Source organism: Anguilla rostrata, chromosome 9, assembly GCF_018555375.3.
Source record: "Anguilla rostrata isolate EN2019 chromosome 9, ASM1855537v3, whole genome shotgun sequence".
In the NCBI taxonomy this organism is placed as follows: Eukaryota; Metazoa; Chordata; class Actinopteri; order Anguilliformes; family Anguillidae; genus Anguilla; species Anguilla rostrata.
This window is the reverse complement of record NC_057941.1, coordinates 16,117,529-16,134,490: the sequence shown is the minus strand read 5'-3', so window position 1 is coordinate 16,134,490 and position 16,962 is coordinate 16,117,529. Positions and strand designations below refer to the sequence as shown.

Below are 16,962 nucleotides of genomic sequence, written 5' to 3'. Positions count from 1 at the left end.
GGTCTGTTTTCAGTCTTTTCGTGACATGCATATGTGGTACATTTTGGCAGCTGCAACTACTTGAGTGTTTAATAGGGAGGAAGAGGGGAGTACTGTGTCACACCGTGAATATGGTATGGGATGTTTTGGCATTTTGGCAATTTCTCATTTAGGCTTAATTTAGGCCGTTTGTCAGTTAGTCATGTAATGGTAACCTCATGAATCAAATGAGCTTGCATTCCCACCTCCTCACATTACCAAGCCTCTAAAAATTAATGTGCACAACTGGTATAACCCCACCGCAGAGACCGGATTAATTTATTTCCTTGTTTACTGGCACATATATTCTCTGGGTGAACTGTGCGGCACGGTTGTAGACTCCTGCGCATTGTTGTTTACTGGGTGGAGAAAATATTACCTTTTCATGCATGATTCACCAAACGCTCCATCTGTTCCTCAGGGGTTAACAAGAGCACACATTACCCGCTCCTAAACGGCCCATCTGTGACAGGGACCAGCTTTTAATGGTGCTAAAAACTGCTCTTGAATAGGGTCACTTCACAGGAAGATTGGAGACAACGTCAAGACAGCGTAATTAGTGAGCGCTGGATCTGATTACGTGACTGGTTCATTAGCAGGGCCCCTTGGTGCACTGTGTGAGAAACTTATCACTCAAAGCAATAAAAATGTAAATGACCAAACAGCTATCATTTCTATGGCCTTCAAGTGGCTTGTCTGTGGTGGATGCAAGCAAGGGAACGAGGGGTCAGATTCCTTATGAGGCTCCGTAGTCCAAGATATCAATAATTCACCATGCAATCTACAAAGATGAAAGAATGAGCACCATCTCAGAAGTAAACAATGTATTTACACTTTTGTTCTTTTGTGAGAAGCGTATGGTTGTTTTAGTCATCTTAAAAAAGGTGTGGATCTCCCTATCATCATTCTGACAGCTTGATGAGAAGATCTATAAATATTTATAAATATAATTAATATTTAATACTGATAAGATTACTGAATATTTAATGTACACATCAAGAAGGGGAAATTACATTAATTACTCTACTCTCAATTTGTGTCATTTTTAAAAAATCATTAAAGAACTGAAGGGGTTGGATGGGGAGTAATGTGCTGTCATATCTTGAATCTTTTATCTCCCTCTCATCGATGCCTGAAAAACACTCCTGTTTGAATGAGTCATGCAGGCCTGTGATGTAAGGCCATTCATTCATGGTCACACAGCCACACATAGTCACACCAATTGTTCTGGCTTCCAGCAGTACTCAACTGCAGGAAGTACAGGTAAGTGAAATGATTGAGGAAATATTTCAATTTTGAACTTTAAACTTGCTAGAATACTTGCTTAATTGATCGGAGTGTGCTCCACATATCATAGGCGTGTATAGATAATGGATGGATGGATCAAGCTTTTGCATCCGAGTACACCTAAACCCCATTGGAGAGATTTTGCATGGATGAATGGTCCAACCTCCCATGTCATTAGACTGGCGGGGCGGCAGTGTAGTATAATGGGTAAGGAACTGATCTTGTAACCTAAAAGTCACAGGTTTGATTCCCGGTTTGTACACTGCTGTTGTTCCCTTGAGCAAGGTACCTAATTAACCTAATTGCCTCAGTATATGTCCAGCTGTATAAACAGATGCAGTGTAAATGCTATGTAAAAGTTGTGCAAGTCGTACTGGATAAAGAGTGCCTGCTAAATGCCTGTAATATAATCAGACATTACACGAGTAAGCTTGGCATAGGGTGGGTGCCAAGCTAATACTTGTGACACATTTAAAAATTATTTTGTGTTGAATAATCTTTTTTTTCCTCTGGGCAATGGCATCACAATAAAGATAATTTTCTCATTTTACTGAACATAGAAAGCAAGTAATTAAGTGAATTTTATCTAGCATTTTCTGTCCATATTAATTTTTGGTGCCAATCATTTTGGAGGGTATGTGTTTTAAATATGTATTTTGCAAGCTTACTAATAATAGAAGTGATTAAATTATTAGAATTAGAATTGGAATTCTGCTAAGTAGCATGTCTAGCCAAAGCACCAGTCCTTTATGCAGTGATGCCCCCATGACCTGAGCTCAACTGTGACTAGCAGTCCTGCAGGCTGACTCATAATTGGCCATAGTGTTCACTCAGGGAGGGGGGATTTTGGTCTGCAGGGCATCACCTGCCTCAGTGGCTTCTGCGAATATGGCCAGTTGGACTGAATGCTGGGATGGACCTTCAAACATAATCTAATGTACCAACCATGAGAAAAATCGAAACTAAGCCACAGAAATATAGCTGATTATTGGAATATTTACAAAACTTATTTCAAGAAAGGATTGGTTTGGCTATACCCATTTTCAGATTCTGGCTGCTGATAAAAAACAAGTGTTTTAATATGACATCTGGACTGACTCACGGGAAAATGAATCCCCTTTCTCCAAAGAATCTAATTTGTTGCCAAGGAGTTGTCCATATGAAACATTCTCCATGGCAACGGGGTACATTTTGCCAAAACCCTCAACCACAATGCTTAACAATAATTTCCATTAGGATCAGCCTGAGAGAGGTCATGATGGTCTGTGTCAGTCCGAGGACACCGGGCAGTACAGGTGCATATACACACAGTTCAGTGAACCTTTAGACGGTAAAATATTACATCTTTCCCTCCCTGGACACTCTAGTCTCTACTGATGGCTGTGAGCTCCAGAGACACATCCTGTCCATTTAATTACGGTCTGTCATTCCCTGTTTGAGAGATGAGGGAAGCCCATTCCCCAGAAATACTTCCTCGCCCTATGTAAGTGGATCCGTGTTAATAGGACACCTTCCCGGACTGACCAGATCAAGCTTCCAATGATCAAGGGTCGCGGTGAAAATTGGATACACTAATTCAGAATCAGACCCTGCCGCAGGCAACAAGATCAGACAAATTGTTATTTCATACAGTAATTATGACACCCCTTTGTTAACTAACTGTGACTGCTGATGTGAACTGGGAGGTTATGTGAACTGGTTAGGGGTGAAGCGTAACCAAAAACCCATGGAAGAATGTTGCCAAGTGCAGCAGCCGTTAACAAACCTGGCCCTTACTAATTGACAAAATGACACACCGGCAGAGAAGGGGAATTAATTGGGCATAGATGGTAGGCCACAATGTCCACCCTGGGGACCAGGTGAGAAGTAATTGTAATATCGACAGATGGTCTTTGTATGGACTCGTATTTCTTCTGTAAATAATTAGACTTCCACTTTGTACCAAAATGAGAGGAACACAATTTTCACCATCCTTGATAGTGTTTCTGCTGCTCTGCTGACAGGAAAAAATAACAAAGAAATTTGAGAAGAAATTAAATATTGGAATGATTTGCATTCCGAGCAATAGCAAATAAAAATAAATAAAATTCTAGTATGTAAAAAGACAGCATTATATGCTGTAGCAATACCAATAATTATGGCTTTGTGATAGGACTCTATGGACCACGATCATTTGCATATGTAGAGGGTATAAATGAGTAATGCTTTATCTTATGTTTCCTAGCTTATAATTGGCACCACATTTGATCTTTGCACTTTTCTTTTTCATGGGAATTTAACAATCCTCTGAACCAGATAAAGTCAGATCTTTGAACCACATGTTAACAGAGGATCACAAATACACAATTGATAGACAATTCTCTTTAGAGCGAAGAAGAGCAGGCCTACGAAACAAAGCTTCTGACATGTGCACGAAGGGCGCAGAGATTCTAATTCACTCCAGCTTTTGCCTTGATCTTGAGAGGTGTTGGTTCATTTGGTTACAATGCAGCAGGAATAAAACTGGGCAGTGTATGTTACCTACATACATCTACATCACTAATGACATTCATAAAATGCTTGAGCTGACAAAACACAGACTCTCTTAAGAGAGTACTGTATGATGGAATGAACATCCAGTAATGTCTGGAATATACAAATCTATACTCTAAATATACAGAAGATCTATGGTAATAGCACACATTTGGATCATAGTTAATCCAGTGAGTTCTGAAGGGAACTATATCATAATTCATTCATGTAAACAGAATGTAAATGGATCATTGGTAAAAAAAAATCTACCCATTTAAGACTAAGCACACATATTGATCGGTTTTTTGACAAAAACAACAGAAATATTGAGTTTAGAAATATGTAATTGCACTACAGAAGTAGTTTTGAACACAATTTTGAGACATTACAATCTGTACTAAGACCTGAATCCAAGCCTGTGACCATGATTAATATTCACATTGCATTTTTCTCCCAACTTGGAAGGATTCCATTTTTGTTGCGGAAAAGTTGGGTTGGACTCCATTTTGTTTTGAGAAAGGGCCTTCCTGAATCACAGTAGCTGAGGACACATTTTCAGGGGGAAGAGCTGAGCGACTGTCATAATGAGGGGCCTTGTGGGCCAGCCTGAGAGCATAATCAGTTTGAAGCACTCCCGGCCACAGGTCTCTGATCCCCAACGTAATTAAACAAGTGGCAGCGAGGACACTGGTCCAACACAGAGTAATGAGATACTCAGGGCTCCCATCCAGCCAGAGGCACTTCACATTAAACATTTACTAGGTTAGAGAAAGTTTCTCTACCTTGGAAAGCCAAAAAGGGGGACATGTGGAGGACAGACTGAATGGAAAAACTAAAAATCCTGAGGTTTTTTTTTTTGGTTTTAAAAATCATCATGCGACAACAGAGCCTGACATGAACTAAATTATTTATTTTTTGACGCCAGTTCTGGGTGGCACCATTAAGAATGTGAGTATGAATGGATTTTTCAATTGTTTTTGACGGATTAAATAACCGGTAAATAGATAAATAGCACATTTACCATTTACCAAGCCATTTATCTATTTAACTATTAATTATTTAACAAGCAACTACAGAGTCAGAACTTCTGAAAATTCAGCAAATGCAGTCTGCACTACAGTGCTGAATTCCACATGATGTTACAAATTTGAATTACAAAAGTGGAAGAGTGTGAACACAGTTACTATGCCATTCATGGACGTCAGGTAGCCTCTGGACACCACAACCAGGAAACATGCGCTCATCTAATTGTTACAAAAGGCTTATGATGAATGTACTGTCCCTGTAGCACGGTTGTATGTACGTAATTTCAATAGAATGTACCATTAATAACACCCAGATAAAACCATTAACACACCTGCATCTAGGACAAAAGAAAATCAGATTTTTTTAAATTAATGCATTGAATGAAGGTTCAATTCACAATTTATTTTTGCACACCCTGCATCAACAATTTCTAAAGCCCAATCATAGCTGTAGTGCCGTTCCACTGATGCAAGATCTGCCAATTTAAAAGGTGCACAATGCACAAGTACATGCAGTCAAGCTAAGGATTTGCACTTCAGATCCAAATAAGGGCCGTTGTACTTTCCTATTGCAAATGATTAAACATCTTACTTTTCAAAGCACTGGCCTCAAATTCTGTCATTTTTCTATTCTATAACTTGAAATTGCACTCATACTTGAATGACTATACAATTCTCAGCCACTGTATTCTATCTTTAATTAAACGGTTTTACTAGTTTTCAACCAGCTGCTGCTCCTTTTCAATTCACTCTCCACTAGCTGAGCTGTGCATTCATTGTACCAGAGGATTGCACCACTTATGCAGCTGAGACAGGTATATGGATAGTCAAACAGAAGAATTCCAATGACATAATAAAGTGGGGAAGGCCCTGCTTCCAGAGGTTCAATGGGTGAATCTATGACTAATTGTGTGTCACCCGGCAGGATTTGATTTCAGATGCTGGGCTGCATCACTGCACTGAGCCAAATGCTTTGTTTGGGTATAGCACCTGGGATTGCTCAGTTCACTTTCCTGTGGAAAAAAACCCATTGCACTTTGAAATACAAAACTGTTTGTTGTGTTACAAATTGTTTCAAACTAGTTACACTATCCCATTCTAACCAATCAAAGAAAGGAGGGAGTTCAGCACTTTGACTGAATCTTTCAATTAATGATGAGCCAGTTAACTTGGATGGTTCAGCTTTTCATTAAGTAGGGCTTGGCACACCACATGTGCTGTTTAAATACATGCTGCATAATGGAAGCTCAAAAGTGTTTGAGTGCACTGGAGACTACTTTGTATTTATTAGCAAAGATTTGAGAAGACCTATGAAACAGACAACTGGAGATGATGGCAATGAAATGTGAACTTTGTGAAGGATTCTTCATTTGCGAACACGAATGTCTGTGTTTGACATCTATTTTTTCAAACTGGTGTACTACCAAAAAGGACAGGCATGAACCACAGTGACCATACCATGGTGCTGAACAACTTATTTCATTGTTTTGGTGCTTATTACATCTGATAAATATGTAAATTAACTGCATACAGAGAAAACCAAATCCAAAAAATAGTCCCAAGTACATCAGTGCTGCTGTCAACAACTGTAGATGCAGAACAACAGTATGTGAAATCTAGTAATATACAGTGAGCTCCATAACATTTGGGACAAAGACATTTTTTTTCTTGAATAGGCTCTGTACTCCACAATTTTAGATTCGCAATCAAGCAATTCACATGTGGCAAAACTGCAGATTCTCAGGTTTTATTAAAGGGTATTTTAATACATTTTTCACCATGTAGAAAGTACAACACTTCATTTCATAATTTACATTTAAAAAATTTTACGTGCCGTGGGGATGACAGTTTGTCACACAGCATGAGGATGAAAAAGGCTTCCATACCAATCGCTGACACTAAAAGTTGTCAGAATTTGAAAGAAGCAGAGGAAATGTACTGTACAGTATCAGCAGACAGCACGTACACATTTCACAGCCATGGACTTGACTGATCATTACAGTAATTTGAATCAATCCCTTTGTGTGTCTGTTTATCAATGCAGGTATCACAACATTCCTTAAATCCTTTATTATAGAACTGCATTGCTTAGTGAAGGAGATGTGGATTGAGCACAGACATATTTTAATTGAAAAGAAAATGGCAGTCACATTATGCCAAAGCATTCTTTTAACTCAAAAATAGCTTAAGCTCAGCTACCAGTTTAGAAACATAAAATCTATGAAAAAATAAATGTATATAAAAACTGGCCACTCATAATAAATACTGTACGGTACCTATCCATAATATGGTTATTAATAAGACTTTCTATTTTTATAATCTGCATTGCTCTGCATTGATAGGAAATGTTGAAATGATACATTCCCTGGAAAATAAATTTAAATGAACAGCACATAAAATGTACATTTTAAAATGATTATTTCTAAGCACTTCCAATGGTTAATTTGTAACTTTATTTGGTAGTTTTTCCCTTTTCATAATAATGCATAATTGATGAGCAGTAGCTGCATTTATTACACACCATTACATATTGTACTTATAACCGGCCAATGAAACCTAGTGACTTTTAAGATGGCTGCGATAACTGCTGCAGTTAAGGGCATCATCGAAACAGGAAATTCTCTACAGGAAGACAACTGTCAAATGACACCACAAACTGAACTCTTGTGTAAGATAAAATATTATGTCCATACAGACCTTCCTCACACACTCATACCCATGGGCAATTTAGAGTCTCAAATTAGCCTAACCTGCATGTCTTTGGACCGTGGGAGGAAACCAGAGTACCCAGAGGAAACCAGAGTGGACACAGGGAGAACACACACACTCCACAGAGAAAGGCCCTGGCTAGCCTTTGTGTTGTGAGGCGACAGTGATGCCCTCGACTTATCGTTGATGTGGAGTCAATAACGCTGGAAAACAATACACCATAAAGGATGAACCCTGAACACAAGCTAGAGAACAGGTCTGGAAATAAACTACAGAAATCTAACATTTTCACACTTTTTCGTCCAACTCCAGGTTTCTGACTCCCAGAAATTTGCAGAGCAGTACTTAACACACAGAGAGGTTCTACGAAGGACAAAATAACAGAGATCCTCCAGCCCCATGTCCACAGCTCTTAGACAAATTGGCCCATTGAAGCGTGTTGCCAGTGTAGCATTATAGTTCAGGAACTGGGCTTGTGATGCAAAGATTCTATTGCCAGCGGGGAGTCTGCCATTATCCCTTGAACTGATGTTGCTTCAGTAAAAAATATCCTGCTGTATAAATGAATTGTATGTTTATATGCAATCTGTGCAACTTGCTCTGGATAAGGGCATCTGCTCAATGCCTAAATGCAGTAGCATCTTTGTTTCACACTTGGTCAGATAACAAAAATGTAGACTGTGTTGAAAAAGGCAGCTGTGGTTCCTCCATAAGAAAATAAAACCCAGGGGATTTTTTGGCTGGACCGCAACAGCGGGGCCAGCCCTCAAACGCGAATGTCTGTGACCGAGTGACTGAGTGAGTGATGAAGTTACACCATTGGTCGGCCAGAGAGGTCCAGCCATATACTATGTTTTGACCTGGTCTTGTTTGGTTGGCAATGCTGTGGTTTTATACATTAAAACTTCTGAAAAGCATTCTTACATACTATCTGAAACACATGCTGCGTGTCCCCAGAAAGGTATAGTTAATTTCAAACCCAATAAGATGGGATGGATCACGATCAAACACAAGTGATTTTAAGCCAGTTACACACAAATCAGGCTCATGCATTTGCAAATTATTGTTTTTGTTGATCTTAAACCTAGCATAGAGAAAAACACTATGATTGCTACATTTTACCTCTGGTGAAGAGAGAGAGAAAACAATCAATTTTCAATCACTGAATACTCAAGGGGGAACCTAGAATGTTAGAAACATCAGTTGAAATGCAAGCAATTAAAGCACCAAATACATTATTCACAAATATTAAAACCTTATAATGGGTATCTGCCATATTTCCTTAAATATGGTCTCCATCTCTAAAAGATGATACCTGCTCTGGCTGAAAGATGACCAGGGCTGCCAAATGTCCACAATGATTTTCCAATAACTATAAGGTCAATTGTATTTCCTCTGACCCCTACTGTTTTCTTTAAGACAATAACAGCCTTAAATCAATTACTAATCCTGAATAAATCTATTTCCACCATTTTAAGCTGAGGGCTGAAAAGGCTGGCTGCTGGGTGGTTCATCTGATGCACCCTTGAGTAAAGTACTTTCTGAATTACTTCAGTAAATATCCAGTTGTATAAATGGATTATATGCAAATGATGCGGTGAAGTCAGTCTGGATAAGAGCATCTGCTAAATGCCCAAAATGTACTGTAGATGCCCAGGAGCAGAGACTTGCGCCAAACTCTCAGACATTACACGTCTTTCATGATATTTTAAACTTATCTCTAATGTGCAAGTGTGTGGCTGTGCCCTGTATGGTGCATGTGTGTGCGTGTGTGAGACTAATAGAGCCCTTCCAGGTTGCAATGTGTGAAAATGCAGTTAATGGAGAAGGACTTTGATATTTTGTCATATGAGGGACTCGTGCAAATGGGCTTACAAGATTGATTTGGCACATCAACTGACTCACTGTTCCAAGAACACTAGGACAGGGAGTGATATGGATTTCCCTCCACACTCAAACCTCTTTTTCACTTTACATTATGGCACAACTACACAGGGGCCTGCAAATAACTGCCACAAAACATCATCTTAGGCATTCAGCAGAATTCAGCTCCAATTAATCCTTCCCCTTAAATTTCCTTTCAGCTGTGCGGAAGAGCTCATTTATCCATTATCCCTCTTTGAGGGCAGACCAGATTTTTGATGCATTATAATGGAAACAGTCAAAACAATGTGTGCTACCAGGTCATGAGGTTCAGCGCTTTGTACAACTGATTTTGTGTTCATTCAAATGTAACCATTTTGCGTAACGTGAATATTGTGCCAAATTGACTAGCTCGATTTCCTCCCCACATGCAATTCTCTGAAATGGAGGGGTAATTACAAACAAAGCAAGCACAGCACTCCGTAGACTTTATATCAACTGAATTATAAATAATGATTGCAGAAATGGCATAAAATACAATCATTTACTTAATGTGCTACAAAAAGATTCACTCTATTTTCTATGGTCTACAAATTGATAGGGAAACAATAGATATCATACTATATAGCATGTAGGCTACATAGCTATACCTCATTGAATACTTAAATATTTTAATGGCGTGGATGTTTTATGCACCTCATTCTGAACGTACACCAAGAACGCCTTAATTAAATCATAATTCTCTATGAAACCTACAGCGGCAGTGTGATTAAAACACAGGTATGCGTTTCACAAAGACAATCAATCAGCTTGGTTTCCTGGAGCCCAGCAGCGGAGCCACTCACACCCCAACTGCACTCCGCAGACTCCTGGAGCCCCTCCAGCATTGAGCCAGCACTCAGCGGAGAGGTGGAGGGAAAACAGACCGAACGCAGCAGCCCCTCTCTTCGCCATTCTTCATATGTGAAATGTGGCCTGTCTCAGGGGGTGCCAGGTGGGGGGAGAGGGGATAGTGTTACATCATGTCTCCGTCGGTTACAGTGATCTTGGGAAGGCGTGCTCCCGCGTTCACCGCGTCGGCTGAAAATCAGTCACGCGTTTTGCCGAAGTCAAAAGGTACCCCCTCGCCCCCCCACCCCCCCAACCGCACAACCTCCTTTTGAAAATCACTCTGCAAAAGGATTGCGGGAATGGTTCATTTTTTTTTTCTGTGGTTTGACAAAGTGAAGGGGTCAATCACTGGCAGGCGTTGAGCACAAACGATATGGGGCACCTTGTTAGCCTGTGACGAAGGGTGCCCCGGAAAACAAATTACCGCAGTGATTGATAAAGCACCCATACTTTTTCGGCAACAGATTTCAAGAAAGCCATCAAAAATAAGGGTATATCCATGTATATCTTATAGATGGATAAGAAGTACCTCCATAAACAAAGTTTAGTTAGGTTTACTAGTTGTTTTATGGCTCTCATTACCAAGGGACCTGCAACACCTGTATGATTTGAATCGCAGAGAGCAGAGTGCAATGGCAAAGTGGTGACTCAATCAATGCTGCTTTGTAATGAACAGGCTTGGCGTGGATATGGCATTGAGACAGAGCCACTGAACAGGTCCAAGATTCCTCTTCCCGTAGCTCATGGAAACATCCTTCTCATCGGCATGAGCGACTGTGGCTTGTCCTCCACTGAGTTATGTTCTGACCTGAAGGACTGTATCCCGCTGTTGACATTGGCATTCCACCCGCCATGTGAAAGAAACCGGGAGGGGCTAAGACGCCTTTTCTCCGTTTCTGAAGGTGGCCTCTGGAGGCATTAACTACACTCCAGATTCATCAGGGGAGATATACCCTTTCCAATTTTTCGTCTCACAGTTTTAAGGATAGGCTTCAGGGTGTCGGGCATATAAGTTTACTGGCAAGAGCAAGGGCTCACTCTTTTTTTGGTAATAGCTTTGGTTTTCACAGTTAGCAACTCCAGTTCACTCTCCTATCTCTCCTCAACAATAACAAGATCCCTGACTCACAGCTGTTCCAGAGACACTCTCGTGGGAACTGGAGATTTCGGTGGAAAGTTTCTTACCTCAAAACACAAATATATTAAATCACAGACAGGGGTGTAGTTTTCATTCTTTATTGGTGCAGAACATCTCATGCTAGTTCACTGTTGCCATTTCAGTGCCAAAACATGCTTTTATGATAACATTTTGGACCCCATCATTGGCACTCAAGACAGCAGCCTTGCCGCTTGTCTCAGTGAAAATGCAGACAGTGGTAAATATGCAATTTTCTTCATGATTGTGCTAACTTGTTAGAAGTGGGTTGGGAATAATTAATAAATGTGGTTGTGAAAATCCACGGTACAGAGCGATTTTGAATCTGACAACACTGCACCAGTAAATGTTGAAAATAAGATTTCACTTATTTTGTTAAAAATACTGTTACTCTACAAATGTGAACAGGGGTTTTTATTCTCAAAATATGAACACCACTGTCATATACTCATTTTCATATGGCGTGAAACACAAAGCAATAAGTAAGCTGTATGGATTTCTATGCTTTTCTAAGTATTTATAATGTATAGCCTACATTGGTTCTATATTGCCCATAGACAAAGCTGTAAAATTACATTTGAAAACCTGCAGCGGTACATTTTTTCCTCATATGACAGACCAGCCTGCCAGTGCTCCTGTATCTACCTCCATCCTTAACTTTACCGTTACACCTCAACATTACCTTGTATGGCTTCATGTATGATCACTGCTATTAGTCAGTGTGAACAGACACATGTCCTTCGATGGCTGAGCTTGCTCTGCTGAAAGCCTCACTGCCGTTAAAGGTGTCCCTGTGGTTTTGTTGTCATCGTCAGCAGTGAGGTACTGTAACAAGTCTCCTTCCCTGGATTTTGGCACACAGCCTGAGAGCGTTGTTTGCTGCTGTTGTGCCCCGTCGTGGTCGCAACACCGGGCACGTTCCAGATGTCCCATCCGCTGGCACGCTCGGCACTGGAACTCCCGGTATCGGCAGCTCTGCGGCAAACGTCCAGCCCTGAGGCAGCGGTAGCAGGGTTTTTCACTGGTCATCTCCCCTCTGCTGTCAACCCTGGCCTTCCCTCTGCCTTGCTTCCCCGGTCTCTGTCCCTCCTGCTTGGCTGTTAGCTGGTCCGCCCTTATGTGTGTCACTGCATGGTGCAATGGCTGAATACTCTGGGCGGTACGCTCAAAATTATTGACCATGTCCAGCACCTTCACCTATGTCAAAGCCTTGTACGTGTCACTCAGTAATATTCCCCACAAGTCTTTACTGCTTGTACCATATACTAACTAATCCCTTAACAGCACTTTAAGGGAAGCCCCAAATTCATGTGCAAAATCTAGCCCGTTTCTGATTTTAAAATGCATCTCTCTCACTGAACACACAATGCTTCAGCACATAAGTCTCTGAGAGCTTTCAATAGTTTCTCTAATGTAGGTTCACCTGGCTTTTTGCAGTGCAATTAGGTCCTTCATTCTCAATCTCGTTCGCCCCCAAAAACTCCTCATGTGTTGAAGCTCTTGTTGGTTTCAACGAAGCACAAGCCAGTGTCACTGTTGAACAGCACCATATGCTCGCTTGCTAGCTAACTGGTTCTATCAACTTATCCTAGCCCCTTTTTTTTTTGATCGTCATCAAAAAAAAAAAAAAAAATTACTGAAAAGTTTAAATTAACGTCCTTGATGCAGGGACACATATTGATGCTCCAAAAGTGAGGAGTTTAAAAAAGTCGTCTTTAATTTCTTGCTGATATCATAGCGCTGTGCCTCCTCTTTCAGGCAGCCAATTCCAATTGACATCACAGCACGAGAAACCATAAATAAAGACAGGAGGAGGAGCCAAAATACACATTTGATTGTATCAATTAAATGATAGCTATGTACAGACTACAATTTGTCATAGTACTTCATAAAATGCATATACCAGACTCACTGATACATATTAGGTATGCAAATGAATTAAACAACATCAAGTTAAGTCACATACAGACCAAATTGTAACACTAAAAAGCATTAATTGCTGATTCATTTCCAACCGAGTGCAAAGTTGTAAGGACCCTGTGTCCTTTCTTTAAAGCCATTGCTTTCCTTACAGCTTGACTAGTGCATTTGTATGAGCAAAATGAGAAGTGTTAAACAACATTTTCCCGACTCAATCAAAAGGCATGGCTGATTGATGGGTGACCCGAGAAGATTTATTCTGCACTGAAAAACAGAACAATAAGCTGAGAATCTATTTCTGTCCTTTTATGATTCTGAACCTCAGTCTACACTGATGTGATTTCAAGAAAGACTGTCATTTGCAATCAAAATACCCATCCACATGTAACAGAGCTACGGCCTTTTAGCCAACTAGAACTACAAACTGTTGCGCGGAAACTGGCTGAAACTACAAGACTACTTTTTCACAAATGGCTTTTTTAAGAAAGGCCGGGGGCCTCATTTATAAAACATTCATATAATTGTATGCAGGATCATGGTGTAACAGCGGCTGGCTTCCCTGTATTGATGATGTTCAAGCTACCATAAGGGGGTTCTACTTTGTTTTGCTTGCGTACATTGATGCTAGCAATTTAGGCATTGGTGTTATTGCAACTCACAGAAGAAGGGGAGAAATTAGTGCCGTACTTCAGTTGTGTGCTTAGCAAAGAGGAGCGTAACTACTGGGTCACCAGGTGGGAGCTGTTGGCAGTGGTAGCAGCAGTGCAGCATTGCAAGGCGTATCTACTGGGCTGTGAGCTTAAAGTCCACATGGATCACGCTGCACTACAACCGCCATTGAGGTTTAAAGAGCTGGAGGGGGTGCCCCTGTGCCAGTAGTCAGTGCCGCCACAGCGAGCATGTGAAATGGAAGGAGGATCAGGTGAAAAGAACAGAACATGTCAAGAAAACCCTGCACAACCCCGCTGTACCCCCAGAGTGACGGGCTAGTAGAGTAACTGCACATTAGCTACCCAGTTGGTGCTGCTCACCTGCACCTGCCCCTGCCCCTGATGTCACACATGATGGCTAAGCAAGAATCTACAGGCTGCACGCTGGCGGCCTTGCTGTTTGGTCATGAGCGGAGGATGTCCATCGACCTGGTGTTAAACCGGCCCCCAATGCTGACCAGCCCACCACGCCAGGCCCATAGTATGTCCATCAGCTGCAGGACTGCCTGGGCCGTGTCCACCAGCTGGCCAGAGAACACCTGAGCAGTGCAGGAGTGTGGCAGAAGAGAAGCCATGACCAGCAGCCATCCGGCTGCTGCATCTTGTGTATAGTTTGGGTGCAGCCTAATACTTCCTGGTTTTATGCAGATATTCTGGGACTGGACTGTGAGATAAGCCAGTTAGGCAGTTAGGTGCTTGGCTGATTTGAATATGGGTGGCTGGTTGTGTTATAAATAGAGAAGACAGCCAAAGCTCCCACCAGTGCTAAAAATCCCATGCTGTTTAATGCTGCATTCTACTTTGCCTATGAATAAGTGAGTGCAATGGCTCAAGGAATTGATCTGCCTGGTTTGTCCTTCACTGAAATCGCTACAATAGAAATATTTTAGGAAATGATTGTACACTCACATTTAGGATGAATTCCAACACAATTTTATAAATGAGGCCCCTGGGAGCAATATATTGTAGTGCACGAAACATTAGCCACAACAATAAAACAGTCGGCCATCCTAGCATTTACATCACCATTAGGGTGGCTAACTAAGTGTATTGCATTGCTAGGTGTTTATATGTACAAGCACAATGGCGAGTCTAACCTTTCAATTCCAGGACAACAATTATATAGCTGGAGAGAACATTTACTCACTGCAGGTAGCTGGCTTCTGGGCTGTCATCACATAATTTGTGCCAATAGGATCAGGGGCAGTATCACTTGCAGAGGGTTTTCAATGTTTAAAATGTACAATCTGGTCAGATGTGGAATATAGTGCAGTTTTAATAATTGTATTGACTATTTAAATGTATTTATGTGCCGTTACTGTAAGTCATTGGAGAACTGGGATATTTATCCACATACATTTTATGTAAAAATTTATATGGTCCTAGAATATATGCAACAGGTAATCACTTGCATTCAGGGCTGGCTGAATGGAGAGGGAGTAGCCTAGGTGGATCAGTTTGTTAAAGTGCAATAGTAATAATTGAAGCTGGAACAGAGCTACATGCTCATTTTGCTTTCTTGTTTGGATTGTTTTTGTTTCCTTTTCGTTATATTTTCCACTTTTAATTCACTCTAAATAAAGTCATCTTCCTATCTGTCCTGAAGAATAAGCCGCTCCTCTTTGGTATCAATATCTTGGAGTTCCTGCATCATTGACTTTTACATTGCCACAAGGTCATTCCCCACCACACAGAATGTGTCTGGCCCCTCATGAACCCACGGTGAACCTACAATCAGACCCTGTCACACCAATTCCATTTGAGACACTCACTTCTAAATAAGTTCACCAGAGAGAATGACCCCAAGTGCTGGTGAGGCTTCCTCAGTCATACTCCACAGTGCTTGAGGGTTTCCTCTGAAAAGCGGATTTCTGAAAGGCGAAAGAAAATGCCTGTTCATGAGCTGCCATGGACAATTTCCAAGGACACCAGGTTTTCACTGTGCGCACAGTAACGAAACGTAAATTGATGAAAGATTAAATGTTGATGTTCTGTTGAGGTCCTCTCGACCTCACCATCATATATACCTAATTGATGGCAGCGGCTAAACCAATGAGTTTCCTTCTTGATCAGCAGCGACACTCGGGTCAGGATCATGGTCATTTTAGAAATCTGTGACATCTTGAGGGTGGGGGAGGGATGCTCCTATTCAGCACACAAGTGATTGCAGCCACTGGCGACAACAGTTCCATTACATTATTCAACCTGCTTTAAACTGACTGGCAAGATCTCTCCACTTCACCCATGAACAGGTTGATGCATCCATAAAAGCAACAGACCTAATGCTTGGCTGACACAGGATGAACTCCATTAAACATCCCAGATTTTTGTTTGCAGGCTGAGGTTCAGACGTTGTGCACTGACACATTCCATAGTTTGAGAAAGGTACAACACAAGATACCCTGTATTCTTCATGAAATTTAATATCACTTGGCAAAAGAGAATATACAATCATAACAATTTACAAGATAGCCTCAGCCAACGGACGCCTCAATAAGAAGTAAAGCAGAAGACAGGTGATTTCATTAGAAATTGTGCTATAATGACAGGACTAGTGCCGTGACAGCATGCTAGAGACACAAACTTGCATGCACGTTGAATCCAAACCAATGAACAAGCAAATTAAATGTTAAGAGTGAGTTCAGTCAGGAAACTGCAGCAAACCATTAGTCCGCCTTAGCAACTACCTGTTCCTATACTCAGCCAATCAGATACACATATCACTAATGACTGCACCTTCATAAACCTTTTCTAAACCAACAGTCTGACCTTTTTTAGACCAACATTCAAACATTTTTTAACTGACAGTCTGACCTCTCTTTGCATGCTTTGCTTGCTGCTGCTCTGGTAATGAGTTACAGCTTGCCATCGC

The 16,962-nt window shown here is 41.0% G+C and overlaps 1 protein-coding gene across 2 annotated transcripts in view; it reads right to left on the bottom strand.

Moving 5' to 3' along the window:
* LOC135263033 (lysozyme g-like) overlaps nucleotides 1-16,962 on the bottom strand; it is a 34,021-nt gene that overhangs the window by 15,162 nt on the left and 1,897 nt on the right. Inside the window, exon 2 of one of the 2 annotated variants that reach the window (XM_064350591.1) lies at nucleotides 15,863-15,961. The exons of the other annotated variant lie outside the window; for it this stretch is intronic. The gene's annotated coding sequence lies outside the window, so the exon portion shown is untranslated. The remainder of the gene's footprint in view (nucleotides 1-15,862; nucleotides 15,962-16,962) is intronic. 2 annotated transcript variants of the gene reach the window in all.